The following is a 16,253-nucleotide window of genomic DNA, read 5'->3' as shown; positions in this document are numbered from 1 at the left end:
CCTACCTAACAAGATATGTATACGACTACAAGTGTGGCATCCGTTTTTTCATATATCACACTTTGTACATTGTAGCATTTGGTCCCATACATCAAAAACATTAAAAGTGAGGTGAAGATTTTTGGTTTCACATTATGAACGTGTCATGGCATGACATCAAACCCCTCTAGACCTGCACATTCTTTGACATGTGCCACACATATCTTTTGCAAATTCAGTCTTCATTAAATCAACAGACATGTCAATCTCATCTTCATCTTTAACAAATTCTAACGCATCCTCTTCTCTTTATTCATCCTCATCCCTAACATTTTGATTGGAGACTTCATTTGGACTTTCTTGTGAATCAAAGACATCTGTATCACCCCTTCTTTTGAACAACTTGAATCATTTCCTTGCAATGGGAATTTTTATTTCCATCCCATCCAACTCATGAAATGTATATGTTGCATTCCCATGTACATGCTTAATGACATAAGGACCAAACCATCTTTTAGAAATCTTTCTTATTGTTGAATGTTTGCTATCACGTGCTATTGAAATCTCAATATCTTGAGGCCTTTTTCCGAATTGGTGTATGCGCAAAGCAAGAAGGTCTTCCCTACTCATACCATCCTCCCAAGGAAATACAGTCCATGTGGGAATTTCATCCTCAGTTGGCATCACAGGTTTTAGAACATACATGAACTCAAAAGGCATATATCCAGTAACTAAGCTATGAGTTGTATGATTAGCCCATAAAGCATAAGGCAATAGCCTTGGACACTCTCCCAAATTACCTTTGCAAGCCTTCATCAAAGCTTTAATGATAGGAGGATGCCCACGTTCTGATTCACCATTCCCTTAAGGATTGTATGAAATAGTGAGAGCAAGTTTAAATTAATGCCCAACCTAGAGAAAAATTCCTTGGCTTTGTCGACATCTCGCTCACCCTTGTTTTCAATTGTTTTCCCAACACAATCATAATGGGTAACTAATCCAAGAGAAACTTACATATCCCTTCTATGAGTTTTGTTCTTAGAGCACGTCCTTCCACTTGGTTGATTAAGCCTTCTCGTGCAAGTACTATGTATCTCATTTTCCATCAGCCCAATGACATTATTGTAACTAGATCTAGTAACCACTTATAGTGCATGGCCAATGGGTAAGTAGGGTGTAACCTATCAAGTTAATGTACATTTGAATACAGTTGACAAGTTTCACAAGACTTCACAAAGTGAGATACATATTTTTACATACTTTTCACCAATACCTCTCTTTCATTTTAGTAAAGGTTGTTAAGTATGGATCCTGATTTACCCCTTGCAAATTTTTGTGGTAAAAACACACATTTTTAAGGCCCCTATTATGAGGAGAAGCCATTGTGCATGAAGGAAAATCACTCGCCGGAAACCAAAATTTTCACGGCCAACTTCTGCCCCCGAGGCCTTTTTTTTTCTTTGCCGGAATATGCCTTTCGCCATAATATTATGGCCGGACGGTGGCCGGAAAGTGGTTAGAAAACGATCGGTCGGTTGGCCGATAGTCAATGGTCGGTGGCCGGGGTCGGAAGTCAATGGCCAGGGCCGGTGGCCAAATTCAAAAGCGGACTTGTCTTCTCAAGGGAGGCCACACATGGGCAGATTGGAGGGTCCGATTTGGACTTATCTACACAAGGGCGGCTACACATGGCTGCCTCTCATGAGAGAGGGCAGCCCTTTTGGCCTATAAAAGGAGGCCATTTCTACACACATTTGATAGTGTGAAGTTGATGCAACAAGGTGGGTGCGAGGTGGTGAGAGTAAAGCAAGGTGGGAGCTCCAAAAGGGTATAATCCCTTTGTAAACTACTTCTTGTTTTGAAGTACTAAAGCCATTGAGTGGCTGCTTTTTCGTGGACGTAGCCCACATTGAGTGAACCACGTATATTGTGTGTACTCTCTCTCTCTCTCTCTCTCTCTCTCTCTCTCTCTCTCTACTCTATAATCTCGTGTATGTAAATATGTCTCTCTCCATTAAGTAATCTACTCAATTATCTATTTAGCTACGTCATATTTCCTAACAAAGGTGTCCCATACACCTTTGTATCCCGGCATAAAGATTCTCTTGGAAATTTTTGATAAGCTCAGTTTGAGTATCCTTATCATTCACAACTCTCAACGGTGGAGAGGGGGAATGGAGAACACACACAAATGCCTCTATATAGATTAGGGTATTCACAACACCCCTATCCTCTTGAATACACCTTAAAAAAACACAACTCACACTTGTCGGGTATTGCCAACACAGTCCACAAACTTGCACACCCTATGTAGCCCCGCAATTAAGTCCACTCACCCCGCAATGCTCATTCCAAGACCTTTACACACACGACACTTCTCTCTCACCCTCTTTGCAACACAAACACCTTTGCTTTGCAAACATGCGCCACCGTGGATTGCAAAAGATAGGTCGGAAAAAGAAGGGGGGAAAGGGGAACGACACTATATTGCGGAAATGCTACTTTCCTTTGACCAAAGGGCCAGTTTAAAAGGTGTATACAACCCAACTTATGGCTCTTTCTCTCCTTTCACCACTCCAGTGAGCTTTCAATTGCTGAAGAATGCACCCTTGGCCTTGCTTCTCCTTCCAGACAAAGCTCCTAAGGGCTTCTTAAAGAAAAAAAACCCTCAAAAAATGTTTTTTTTCTCATCTTTTATAGAGTCTCCCTTTTTATTTTAGATGCCACATTTGATTGGTCATCCAAGCACACCCCATTTGGGAATCTTTGGAAATAGTGCCTCTCTCCCTCTTTAGTACACATGAGTTTCATCTCTTACTCATTTGGGGGGGGGGGGGGGGGGGGGGGGGGGGGGGGGGGGGAGGGGAGGGGAGGTGGGGCGGGGAAATGATGGAACCTTTGATACTCCCTTGCAAGCTTGCCTTCACAAAATAGGGCCGCAGGAATCACTCCCCAAGTGGCTACCACATCATCCACTTCCTCATGTAGCACCTCCACCCAAAGATGCCACTGGCTCGACCCTTTGTCGCATGCCACCCAATGCGCCACCAAAACATCACCACACACAAACCACCATAGCCATGCGCTCCAAGGATCTCTCTCCCTTGCTTGATACCCATAGTGGGGCATCTACTAGCCCTTATACCATGCCCCTCATGCTCCAGAATTCCCATGTAGGGCAAATTCCCTACCACATGGTGCTGCTCAAAGCATTAGCCTCTCCAATGGTCTAGAAGGTCAACAAGTACAACACACATAAAATCCTTTTTCCCATCACTTCAAGACATTGCCATTTCCTTCCTAGCATCCCAATTTCCAAGCCACAAAGACCATGTGAAAGCCCACTTTGACGAATTTAACTTGTGCTCACCTGAATGCATCTCGCGTTCCCTAGGCTTGCAATTTGAGGCCAGCAAAATCGACAAAAAAACATCCGATACCTTTTCCCAAGCAGATGCTCCAAACTTCAACTTGGTATAACTTGCTGCGTGGGATTTTGATTGAGGAGCCATCAATTCTTGTCAATTCCATGTGATGCGTACTACCTTTGGGAACTCTAGCAAGGCTCAATAACCCCCAAAATGGCATGCCTTCTAATGCAATCTACTAGGCCCATAACTGGCTCCTGATAAACCTTTGACTCGCCATATCTTGCCCGTTTGAGCTTTGACTGAGGATCTGGAAAGACCGGCATGCTTCATAACATGAGCACTTCAATCCTATTCATTGACCTTAGTTGTAGACACTTGTCCTAGTTGCCCTATTCATTGAGAATATGCCATGCATTCCATCTTTGGACCACCATATCTTCACACCGGGGCTCCGTTTAAGGAGCCGTTTGGACCAGCTTTAGAGCATCTTGAACACTACATTCTAGAGAAAACTCTGTGTAGTTTAGATACATGGACCTACCATACCCAATTGGACCTTCTTGGCATGTTGTTGGGGGTCCCATCGTTGCAATAGCTCCAATGACCAACAAAATTATCAATCCAGAGGGATGAGCTACCCAGCTAGGGCATGGAAACACTCACACGGTTAGTAAGCTAATCGTGGCAACACAAATAGTTAACTCTATGAGGTGAGCTTCTCGGCCTATGGAGGAGTGAAGCCGCAATGAAGGGCAATCTCCATATCCACTTCTCTTCACCTCTAATCAACCCAATCACACACACTATGATTGCAAGACACACACAACACTAATCCTATCATGCAACACACTAATCGCAAGCACACACACATAGATCTATCAAGCACCACACTCCAATCAAACCTACATGCACACACAAGCAAAAGAGGGCAATCACACAAGATTAGAGAGGGATTAATCACTAATTAGTTAAGATCTAGCTAATCTAAGCATCATAGGCAATCATAAGAAGTATGAGAGAGGCATAGTGAGAGAGAATGAATCATTGATTAGTGTTAATCAAGTCTCATGAGCAAGGAGAAGCTCAAGGACTCCATAGCCACACACCTCATGAGCTCTCACCAAAGAGTGCTCTCACCAAATGACTTCAGAACCCTAATTTCTTTACACACTGCCTTATATACCTACGGTAAAAATATGCAATGTTTGGCTACCCAAGGCCTTTAGGGCTCACCACTTACTGAATCTGCAACCTAGGCATAGTAATTGACCTATTCTTTACAACTTGGAACTCCCATTGAGCCCGTAACACATTAAAATATTACAATGGCTTGAAATAATTCGAGAATTTACAATACATGACCATTTTGGGAAAACGTGAAAAATGTTTAATTCCAATCTTTATAGGTTCTTTGCATTCATCCTTGATGTGCATCCGTACATCTTTGATCTTTAGTAGCTTCTGTTAGTAGCTGACATTGACTCAGTTAACATTCCCCCCTTCCTATTTTAGTGTCCGTCCTCGGGCACTGTCAAAAAGTGTCCGTGGAGCCTGTGAAAGGTTTTTGATTGGTTGTTGATAGGCTAATTGTCTTCAATTGTTGTTGAATTTGTTGATGAGGTTGAATTTTTTGCAGCATCTTCATTGGTCCAAATATGTCTCATGTGAGAGATGATGTTGCATTTGTCCATTGTAATAGCATAATGATGAGGCTAATGTTTATTTATAAAAAGTATGTATAAGGGAAGTGGGATGATGAGATTCTAAATTAGGGTCTAATACCTGGATGACCAAAGGGAAAAAAACCCAGTGGGAAAAAGTGCCTTTGGGATACGCACATTATTGAAGTACTTATTAGCATGGAAATATTAATAAAGTACTGAAGGGATTATTCACTGATAGATATGGAATTAAAAAGGAAGAAAATGTGAAAGGGTAGGATGATGGAACATTGGTTTTCCTATTGTAGTCCACTCAAGGTGCATAGGTGGAAGCAAAAAAGAGTTCTAATGCATATGTCCGATGATGGGACATCCTATTTATGCATACACAGAAATGCATGGGAAACAATATGCTGTGCAAGAAAGATTTTGAGGGGTTCTTCAGAAAGATGGTGCAGATATAAAAGCATATGACATAACTTTGCAAGCTGGCACCCCTTTAAGAATGGTTTTCGTTGATGAGGTATGTGCTCTCATCTTACTGTGTACTGTGCGTGAGTGTTGGACTCTACGACACTCCACTAACTGTAAGTTAATAGACTTTGACTGTTATGCTCATCTCATCCAGCATGACCGACACGACTTAAATATGCTCGACTCTTTTAGCTTGAACGTAAGCCTAATAACTACGACTCTTAGCACTGAGTTTACTATGACTTGAAGCTTTGGGACTAATGCTTTGCTCATTTTATGGCTCATCAGCCCGACTTTGACTATGCCAAAGAGTGTTTTTTGCACCCTATCGACTTGACTTTTTACATTCTTGTGCTTACTACAAACATTTCTTCAAGTAAAAGTAAGGTTGAATCCTCAAAAAGAGGATTAGTGAAGGACCAAGTTGGCATTGAAGGTTTCTTTTGCCATACCTATTTTATCATCTCTGAATCTGCATTTGTGTTGGTTGGGTCATCCTTCTTTGACTATGAAGACTCCATTATCTATTTGATTTGCCAAATAGGCCTGTTGATAGGAGTTTTTGATGTTGTTGTAGGCCTCTGTTGATCGTTGACATTTGGCTTTTGACCAGGAGCATTGGAAGACTTAGGAATCCAAATCTCTTGATGACCTTTGTATCTCTTTTTTTGAATTTGCTTCACTCTAGGTCTTGTTGAGCTCTTAAGGTCTTCATGTAGGTTTGGTGTAGTTGCAGTTGGCTTGTGGTTGATTGGTAGCCAAATCTTTGTATAGCCTGTGTAGAATCCTTGTCCAAGAGGAACATTCTTTGAGATCCATCTTTTTCCTGTATCCTCTTAAGAGTTGTGGTTGACTTTGGTATCTTTCGATGTTGTTCTATTGTATACCTGCTTCTTAGGTATCCTAGAATATTGTCGAGGTTGATACCTTGTGGGCCTTCTTTTCTCGGAGGGACATGAAGTTACTTCATATGCCCTAACCTGCGTTTTGGCACCCATATCTGTATGTTATCTCCATAGTACTCTTGTTCCTTTAAGCTCCAGTGTGATGCTATCCATCCCATGTGTTTGTCTTTCTATGTTGATTTCCAATCTTTAACCCAAATTGGATCATTGAATTTGACTAAATTTCTCAGAACGAACACTTGCTTAACTTTTATTTGCTTTCTTGAGTACTTTGGCTGATATACCTTTGCTTTTTCGGGTGTCTCCATTGAGATTTCAGTTGGGTCAGCAATTGACTTGAAGTTTTGAAAGCCTAACTTGCTTGAAGAAGCTGAGCCATGAGGGTTCTTTGAGGTCGAGGCATATGCTGTCACACCTTCTTTGCTAATCAGTGGAAGTTCCACTTTAGCTTTACTTTTGTCTGCAAGATTTGTCTTCTTTACCTCTGGTCTTGGTGGCATTCTTTGCTCAATAGCTATCGTGGTTTCTCTTTGCTCTGTTTGATCTGCACTTGCTATTGCCTGATTTTCTTTAAGCTCTTCTGAAGTTATGTTTGATGGAGATGTTTCATCTTCAATAAGATCTGCTTTGATATAAGTCTCCATTTTAAGTGTGTTTGAGGACTTTGTGTTGTCTTCCACGGGTGACCAGTCTTGGTCTTCATCCTTTGTTTTCTGTGATGACTTCGTCATGTTTGAACTTTATATATCTAGCATCTCCTGGGCCATTGACATTCCCATTATGATGTTGTCTGGCATATCCTTTGTTGTGATCACATGGAATTGAGCTGTGATGATCTATGAACTTACTTCAATGGTGGTGGAGATGATTCCCCAGCATTCTGCTCGTTTGTCTCCTGATATCCTCACAAATTCAAGAGCATCTTTCAGTTGTGGTTGCCCACATCTTTTCCAAGTGCAAAAAGACATGAGGTTCAGGTCTAGCTGAAAATCTAGCTTTACTTCTCTTGACAACTTTTCTTCGTGTTCACCAACAATGTTGCACTTGATCTTCTCAGGATTTGTATCCAAATTGACTGCTTTTACTATGGCAGTGTCCATTGGTTGAGCTTTATCTGTATTCTCTTTGCTTTGACCACCTGCTTCCGTTGATGTCGACTCGTATGACTGTGATACTACACTTTTTTGCAATTGTTGAGCATTGCCCTCTTGCATCTGGGTAACCTTTGACCTTAATACATGCATTGTACTTTTTGGCACAATCTATCTCTTCGGAGGAGATTTTGGTGGTGACCTTTGTGTAGCGTTTTGGACTTTAGCTCCCTTTGACTTTGACTTTTCTATCACCTGTTCTGGCAGCTTGAGGCTTTGCATCATCTTTAAATACTCTGTGACTTCAGTCAGGCTATTTATATGGGTTTGTAAAAGATCCTGATCTTGCTGATATTCATTACTATGTGCATCTTGATATGCAATTGTGAGCTTGATCACATGTAACTGTTTGAACACTATGGGCTTTGTCGGCTTTTGACTCTGATTTGTGGAGATCAATTGACACTTCTGTCCTTGATGATCTTCATAGAAGAATTTGTCTACAGACTCTTGATGGAATCTGGGTCAATTGAAAACTTCCAACAACCATATGATCTTCAACGGTTTCTGCTTTGAAGGGATCTGTTGGCTAGAAGCCCTAGGGCTTCTACTTGGTGTAGCATTTCCTGGTACTAAGCTGAGCTTGATGGATTTACAGCTCCCCCCTTCCTAGGATGATCACTATAGCCTGCTTCATTCTAAGAGTTCAAAATTGTTTGTCTTTGGTTCATTGTCTTTGGTTCAGTCTCACCTTTTGGGGTTGTGAAGGCACACTTTGGGTAGCACTATTGACATTTGGCATTTGTAAGCCTTCTACATAGTTTCCTATGTATCTCCGTGAAACATGACAAATTATTCCCCAAGTCAAGCTGTAGATAGCTTTATCTTTGCCCTGATATTGTCTATCCCATGGGTCTCCTATGATATGAGTTTTTGTGGTTTCAAGACCCAAGGCATCATAGATACTAGACTCTCGTCTATATCTACGACTATTTTGGTCAAAGTATATGTTCGTTTGGTCACAACATCGATGCTTGATTACCGATGGAGGAGAGTTTGGTTCGGAACAGATTTCTAGGTTCACTCGGATAATATCCTTCAGCTCTAGAGAGGATGGGCTATAATAGATTTTTTCCTCTGAAATGAACCATCCTTTTTTATCTATCACTGGACGCACTTCTATGAGCTGGTATGTGGGTCGTTACACAAGTTGATCTTTTTTGTACAGTTTCCCTTTTTGGTCTACATAGTGTGCATAGGAATTATGTGTACCATACAATACTAACATCATTCTGTTTGATGTGTCCCTTAGACTCGTAAATGATTGCACACTTGTGACAGTGGATGCAAAATCATTTGCAAAACTAACAGTCTTTTCAACCTTCGGTGATATCTCAACACCTTGACTAAATTCATGCAGGAATTTATTGTTCAAAGAATTAATTTTTAGCTTTTCAGGTGCGTGTGCATTTTCATGCTCATTTTGAACTTGCAGTGTTTTTACTGGTGCTTCTATTGGTAATGCAGAATCATCTGATTACATAAAAAGTGACAAGTTAGATGCACTTACATCGAGATTTGCATTTCCAATTTTCTCTGTACCTTGCTTGGTAGTAAATGTATCCCTGTTGTCAGGATTTCTTGGACAATCTTCAAAAAAATGTCCACCTTTTTGTCCACAATCTGAGCAATACGCCATGACTGGTGGTATTTCATTTGGTTTTGTCATGTCAAGCTCTAGTTGAGAAGTTGCATGAGTCCATGTTGAAGGGTTCTGTAAAAACTGTCCCCCTAGCAGATGCCAGTGTTGATTAGCAGAATTTCTCCTGCTCGGTTTGATTAAACTGCTTTAGTCAAAGCGCTTTTGCAATTGACTACTCTTCAGACTTGCAAGAGTTGATCAACTCCGCGATTGGTCGATTTTCGGCTTGATTGCTCACAGCTTCGAGTTGACTATTTTCTCACCGACTGATCTCATTTGCTTGTGCACGGTTTTCTCGGTGTGACTCTCCGACGGTGCTTTTTTGCTAATACCTTTTTTTTTTGGACTGTTGCTGGCTTTGCTAGCTCTTTCTAGCTTTTGATTTGTTCGTTGTGGTGTTTGCTCAGCGTGTGATTTTTTTTTGCTTTTCGGGGATTTTTTTGGCTTTTTCTGGCTCTTTTTGGTACTTTCGTAAGTTCCTTTCTATTTTGTTATTGTTTTTTTTTCTAATTTTTTAATCCTTTTTATTGATTTTTTTCTTTTTTTGGGGATTTTTATTTGATTTTTGTGAATTTTTATTCTATTTTATTTTTAAAATTTGTTTTTTTTTTATTTTTGTGAATTTGTGAATTTTTATTTGATTTTTGTGGATTTTTACTAACCTACCTAACTAGGCTAACTAACTAACACTAACTAAATCTAAGCTGCACGCGGTTGATGGCGACTTGCACGCTGACAGCACTGCGTGCGGCGCGCGATGTAGCAGGTGACAGCACGAGTGGGGCAGCACGACGCGCACATGGGTGTGTGAGTGTGTTTTGTCACAGCGGACGAGCCTGGCACTTGGGACTCGGGAGAGAGTGAGAGTTAGGGAGAGAGTTTAGAGAGAGAGAGAAAAAGACAAGGTGATCAAGGGGGTTGCAGGCGCGCGAGAGAAAATAAGGGAGAGAGAGAGAGAGAGAGAGAGAGAGAGAGAGAGAGAGAGAGAGAGAGAGAGAGAGAGAGAGAGAGAGAGAGAGAGAGAGAGAGAGAGAGAGAGAGAGAGAGAGTGGGAGAAGAGCTAGAGAGACAGTGAGTTAGAGAGAGATGGGGAGATTGTTCTCACCAAAGAGAGGGAGAGAGTACGAGAGAGAGATAGTTAGAGGGAGAGAGAGAGAGAGAGAGAAAGAGGGTAGGGAAAGAGAGAGAAAGAGTGTAGGAGAAGAGAGAGAAAGAGTAAAGGTGGAGAGAGAAAGAGTGGGTGAGCAGGGTGTGTGTGTGTGATGGGTGAGTGTGTGGCGGGTGCAAGGCACGCGTGGGGAAAGACCGGCGTCGGAACTCCTGAATTTTTTTTTTTTATGTTTTAAAATTTTTAAACGTTCCAAAATGCCAAAAATAGGCCAAAAATTAGCCAAAAATCCAGAAAAATCACCAAAAATTTCCAAAATTCGCCAAAAAATTCCCTAAAGATTATAGAACCCTTCGAAAATCATAGTCATTCACAAACGAGCATTTCCAATATGCAAAAGCGCACCAAAAATAGCAGATTTTATCGAAAGTACAATTTACAACACAAATATCAACCCGGCCCCCGAAAATAGCAAAACGCTCAAAACTCAACCACGAAAGGCATAAACGCGAACAAATGATGCCGTAAATACGCACACACAAAATAGCTTGTAAAGATAGCAAAATCAAGTTTTTATGGAATTAATGAAAAATTAGTAAAAAATTACCAAAAAATTATAAAATTATCCGAAAAATATCCAAAAAAATTCTACAATTTCTTCACACATTGGGGAATGTGCAGCCAAATAAAATTGCACAAATCACATCAATTCAATTGCCAACAATTTTATCAATAAAATCAAGACTAGGCAATTAAATCGGCAAAATTACCGACAAAAATAGGTCAAAAGTTGACGCAATTAGATTGTGTAAATCCCTGTTTTGAGCACAAAAATGCAGAAATTAATCATCACACACATCATTTATGCAATCAAAACATTAAATTAACCATGCAAATTAAACACTTTTTTAGGCACACACACACTAAAAAAGTGGCAGTTTTTACCAATCTTCAGGTGCTCACACAAAAGGGTTAAAGTTGTCGGATTTGCAATATGACTTCACAAATCATTAGTTGGGCATGTGCTCAACACATATCAATCATCACAATTGAAAAATGATAACACACACATTGATTTCTAGGTGCTCAAACATGGACAAAATAGTGTACACACACCTAAAATTAGCATACACACACTCAATTAGAATGCACACAGACTTGATTTTAGTGCACACACACTTGAAATTGACCATCCAAGCATATAATTAACTCAATTAGGCACCCAATTAACAACCTACAATCACCAATTAGCAATTGAAACTTGTTAAATCATACGCCACCAATTCTTAAAAATTTCGGCATTACGACGGCGTGAAAACAAAAATCAAAAAAATTTCAATCCACATTGCATTACATTACATTGCATCATCATGGTGGGATCTCTACACAATTCTACACATCTCTAGATTCTAGGGAGGTTGAGAATACCACCTTAATTACCTTTCCGCCCGTTAAAGATCAATTGGATGGTCGAATGCTCCAATCCTGCATAGAAAATTAGTAAATTAGCAAAAATTAGTCAAATTAGCAAGGGGTTGATGTGAAATTAGAGTGTGTAAACACACAATTGGAAATATACGATCACACATTAGGGAATTATGAACACAATGCTTCCTGCACACACATTCAAAATCCACAAAAACATAAACACACAAGTGAAATTAGTGAGGGAACACATTCTTTTATGCCACAATTACACTAGCGTAGGCAATCGTCCCCGACAGCGACGCCAAATGTTGGGGGTCCCATCGTTGCAATAGCTCCAATGACCAACAAAATTATCAATCCGGAGGGATGAGCTACACGGTTAGGGCATGGAAACACTCACACGGTTAGTGAGCTAATTGTGGCAACACAAATGGTTAACAATATGAGGTGAGCTTCTCGGCCTATGGAGGAGCAAAGCCGCAATGAAGGGTAATCTCCATATCCACTTATCTTCACCTCTAATCAACCCAATCACACACACTACAATTGCAAGACGCACACAACACTAATCCTATCATGCAACACACTAGTCGCAAGCACACACACATAGATCTATCGAGCACCACACTCCAATCAAACCTACATGCACACACAAGCAAAAGAGGGCAATCACACAAGATTAGAGTGGGATTAACCATTAATTAGTTCAGATCTAGCTAATCTAAGCATCATAGGCAATCATAAGAAGTATGAGAGAGGCATAGTGAGAGAGAATGAATCATTGATTAGTGTTAATCAAGTCTCATGAGCAAGGAGAAGCTCAAGGACTCCATAGCCACACACCTCAAGAGCTCTTACCAAAGAGTGCTCTCAACAAATGACTTGAGAACGCTAATTTCTTTTACACACTGCCTTATATACCTACAGTTAAAATATGCAATGTCCGGTTGCTTAAGGCCTTTAGGGCTCACCACTTACTGAATCTGCAACCTAGGCACAGTAACTGACCTATTCTTTACAACTTGGAACTCCCATTGAGCCCGTAACACATTAAAATATTACAATGGCTTGAAATAATTCGAGAATTTACAATACATGACCATTTTGGGAAAACGTGAAAAATGTTTAATTCCAATCTTTATAGGTTCTTTGCATTCATCCTCGATGTGCATCCGTATGTCTTTGATCTTTAGCAGCTGACGTTGACTCAGTTAACACATCTTCTTGGCCTAAAGAACCGCATCATGCATACATTCCTGCTGCCCTTTACTTGCCCAGGGCCTTCTTCCATCATGATACAAACTTGGGCTCCTCCATGTATATATGTTTGTACCTACATCTTCTTTTCAATGACTGCCTCCAAAAGAGGAAGGACATCCATAGGGCTTCCTACCCTCAAGGCCATATTCTACACCGCATGTACATTTTCTTTGGCCCTTGGTAGCCTCATGCTAATGCTAGTCAACCACTATTGCCTTAGCTTTGGATTTAATGTAACAGTTGTCCAAAAGCAATATTAGCCTTCTGGCTTTGAACGTCGCCTACCAAATCATACTCTAGATGGCCACAACCAAGCTGGAAATTTTCTTGCTTGATCTTGCAATGCCTTCTTCTCTTGCTCGATTTAGGCTGTCCTTTACCTTTGTATACCTTCTCTTTACCCTTTACGAGCCCTGGTTTTGTGCTCAGTTTCTATAGATATTGCCCTCTTGTTATCCAAAACTTCAACATCCTGCTTATCCACCCTAATAACATTTACCCTTTGGACTTCACCTCCATTTGGTAGGGCTGGATGCACTAGATTCTTGATTGCCTGCTCCCTTTGACCATTGAATTTCCCTTGACCTTGGCCTCTACCAAAAAGTGGGTATATACCTTCTCTTTCCTTTGGTGGTTGGCCGCAATCCGGAGCATAGTGACCCTCTTCACCACAATTGTAACACCTTCCCGACAAGGGCCTTGCCCTACCTCTTCCTCCTCTTCGCTATCCCCTATCGATCACGCTTAACTGCAACTCCTGTATTTGGTCCGTTCTGGACCGTGCACACCCAATGATGTGAAATGGTATCCACAAACATATTCCCTTGATTTTTCTCCTAATCTACTTCTTGAGGACTTTGCGAATGAACATGCATCATCATTTCCTACCTTGCTACACTCTGTATCTTCTTAATCTTCCCGCTCTTTGAGCCACTAGCCCATTGAATTTTTTTGGGCTTTTATAGTCCACTTTCTCTTGCACCTTAGAATGTAGGAACACCATAAACTTATCCAATTTGAAATACTCCCCATTGGCTACATGTATAGCTACTGCTAGCTCTACCCAACACACTTCAAAAAGATCCAAAAATAGATTGAATTCCTTACTTACATCATGTTTTAGAGCCTTCATCTTTGCATACATCTCAACTGGGGACACCTCCTTGCAAAAATCATTCAAAAATTACGTTCGTATAGCCGGCCACAGCTGGCTTGACTCCCCTTCTGAAGCTTCAAACCACAGTTTAGCCTTATCGTGCGTCACCAACAAAAAAGTTTTCATTTTTCTATCCTCATTTGGCAACTGTACAATCCAAAATTTGCAAGCCATTCATTTGGATTCTCTTCACTTGTGAAAATCGGACCATATATTCGTGGTGCCATGCTTCCCAATGTAAAAACTGCTTCTATATATCTTTCGAGTAGAAATCAGTGCACCTCCTCTATGGGGGCACCAAAAGATGCTGACTTGGGGAATGGGAGTTCTACCAAACATCGAGCGAACTTATCCGAGCAAGCTAAAAACTGAGCAAAGTTATTAAGCGACTTGCTCAAGTATATGTATACTTCTTCTCTAGAAAGAGCTTTCTCTAAACCCAGACAATAAACGTCAGCACCATTGCTAGTCTCTTATGGTGCTAGCCTCTCTCTGTCTCTCTCTCTCTCTCTCTCTCTCTCTCTCTCTCACACACACACACACACACACACACACACACACACACACACACACACACAATAATTGTTTAATCAATAATTAATTGGTAAACATAAATAGCTATTAAAGCCTACAAACCTTTACTATACATTTGTTTGCTTATTCCTTCGTCAATAACACAACATTGTGGGCAGCAATGCTACTATTCTCTCCTAAGCTATCCACCTTGTCATGGGTACTGGCCTTGATATTAACTACATAAAAATCTATGCCAAGCAGCTCATAGAGGTTCAACTTTATGGCCTCCTTATGGAGACTCAACTTTGGCCTTCATAATATGAGGTTGGCATCCAAATTGCACATCACATCCCTCTTCATGCATCAATTGAACAACTTCTTTCACAAAGATTGAAGATGTGGCTCCTTTCCATTTTGGATCATTCTTTGAAAAAATCTAGTAGATGTTAGGAAGGTCATATTTTTTGTGGAAAAATTCAATATCTTTTGAGCTTGTGTCTATTCAAGATAAGGTGGTATGGAGATCTTGCTAGCTGAATGAGGGAAAGAATTGCATTGTATCAACAACGCATTGTTTTGCACACCATAGGGACTTGCCAAACCAAGAGCTGCCATGTCCAACCACCAGGAAGAACGCAACCAGTGTCTCTCTCTCTCTCTCTCTCTCTCTCTCTCTCTCTCTCTCTCTCTCTCTCTATATATATATATATATATCAGCTCAAAACAGATTGCTTATTGTTCCGATGATAGTCACAGTCTCTCTCTCTCTCTCTCTCTCTTTATATTTATATATATATATATATATATATACATACATATATATATATAATACAAAACATCTTTACAACAAAATGTCGAGCTTGGAGAATCTCCATGAAAAATTTTTTACACTCCGAGAGATCATAGCTGACTAGATCTACTTTGTTCTCCGCCTTATCTTTTTTTTCTTTCTCTTCAACTTAGCTCACGTTGTGGAACTCTCCTTTGAGGAGGGTTGACAGCATTTTAGGCAAGCCAGTCGTCTGGGTGCACAAGGGCATTCCAGTGACATTGGACGTGGGAGAGAATCCTGGCGAGTTCGTTGTCGATAGAATGAAATGATTTGAGCACATATTGCACACGCTGTGAGAGAAAAGGCATTTTATATGCTGTTGAAGCAAAATGCTTCTTCGCCAGAATGCCAATGTCTGGTTTATTTTAAGCTTGAAGTAGTTATGGAAGACAAACCCGTGATCTCTCTCTCTCTCTCTCTCTCTCTCTCTCTCTCTCTCTCTCTCTCTCTCTCTCTCTCTCTCTCTCTCTCTCAAAAGAAGAAACTCTCTGAAGGAGTCTGCGCCACACACACATGCATCAAGCATGCGCACGCGCACACACACAGTCTCTCTCTCTCTCTCTCTCTCTCTCTCTCTCTCTCTCTCTCTCTCTCTCTCTCTCTCTCTCTCTCTCTCTCTCTCTCTCTCTCTCTCTCTCTCTCTCTCTCTCTGTCACATGTCATATGCACGATCAGATATGGCATCATGTTCAAGACTCATCTGTTGGGACGACCAACATTAGTGTCGATGGATCCTGAGCTCACTAAGTTTCTATTGAGCAACGACGGCA

General features: G+C 40.8%; 1 pseudogene; it reads right to left on the bottom strand.

Annotated features, from left to right (window-relative positions):
* Positions 1–14,792: 14,792 nt before the first annotated feature.
* On the bottom strand, positions 14,793–15,298 carry LOC147428408 (2-C-methyl-D-erythritol 2,4-cyclodiphosphate synthase, chloroplastic pseudogene; annotated as a pseudogene).
* Between the last annotated feature and the right edge of the window lie 955 nt (positions 15,299–16,253).

This window comes from Adiantum capillus-veneris, chromosome 23 (genome assembly GCF_014529385.1).
Source record: "Adiantum capillus-veneris isolate H3 chromosome 23, ASM1452938v2, whole genome shotgun sequence".
Lineage (NCBI taxonomy): Eukaryota > Viridiplantae > Streptophyta > Polypodiopsida > Polypodiales > Pteridaceae > Adiantum > Adiantum capillus-veneris.
Note: the sequence above shows the minus strand (reverse complement) of the source record. Positions and strands in the feature narration are given on the sequence as shown.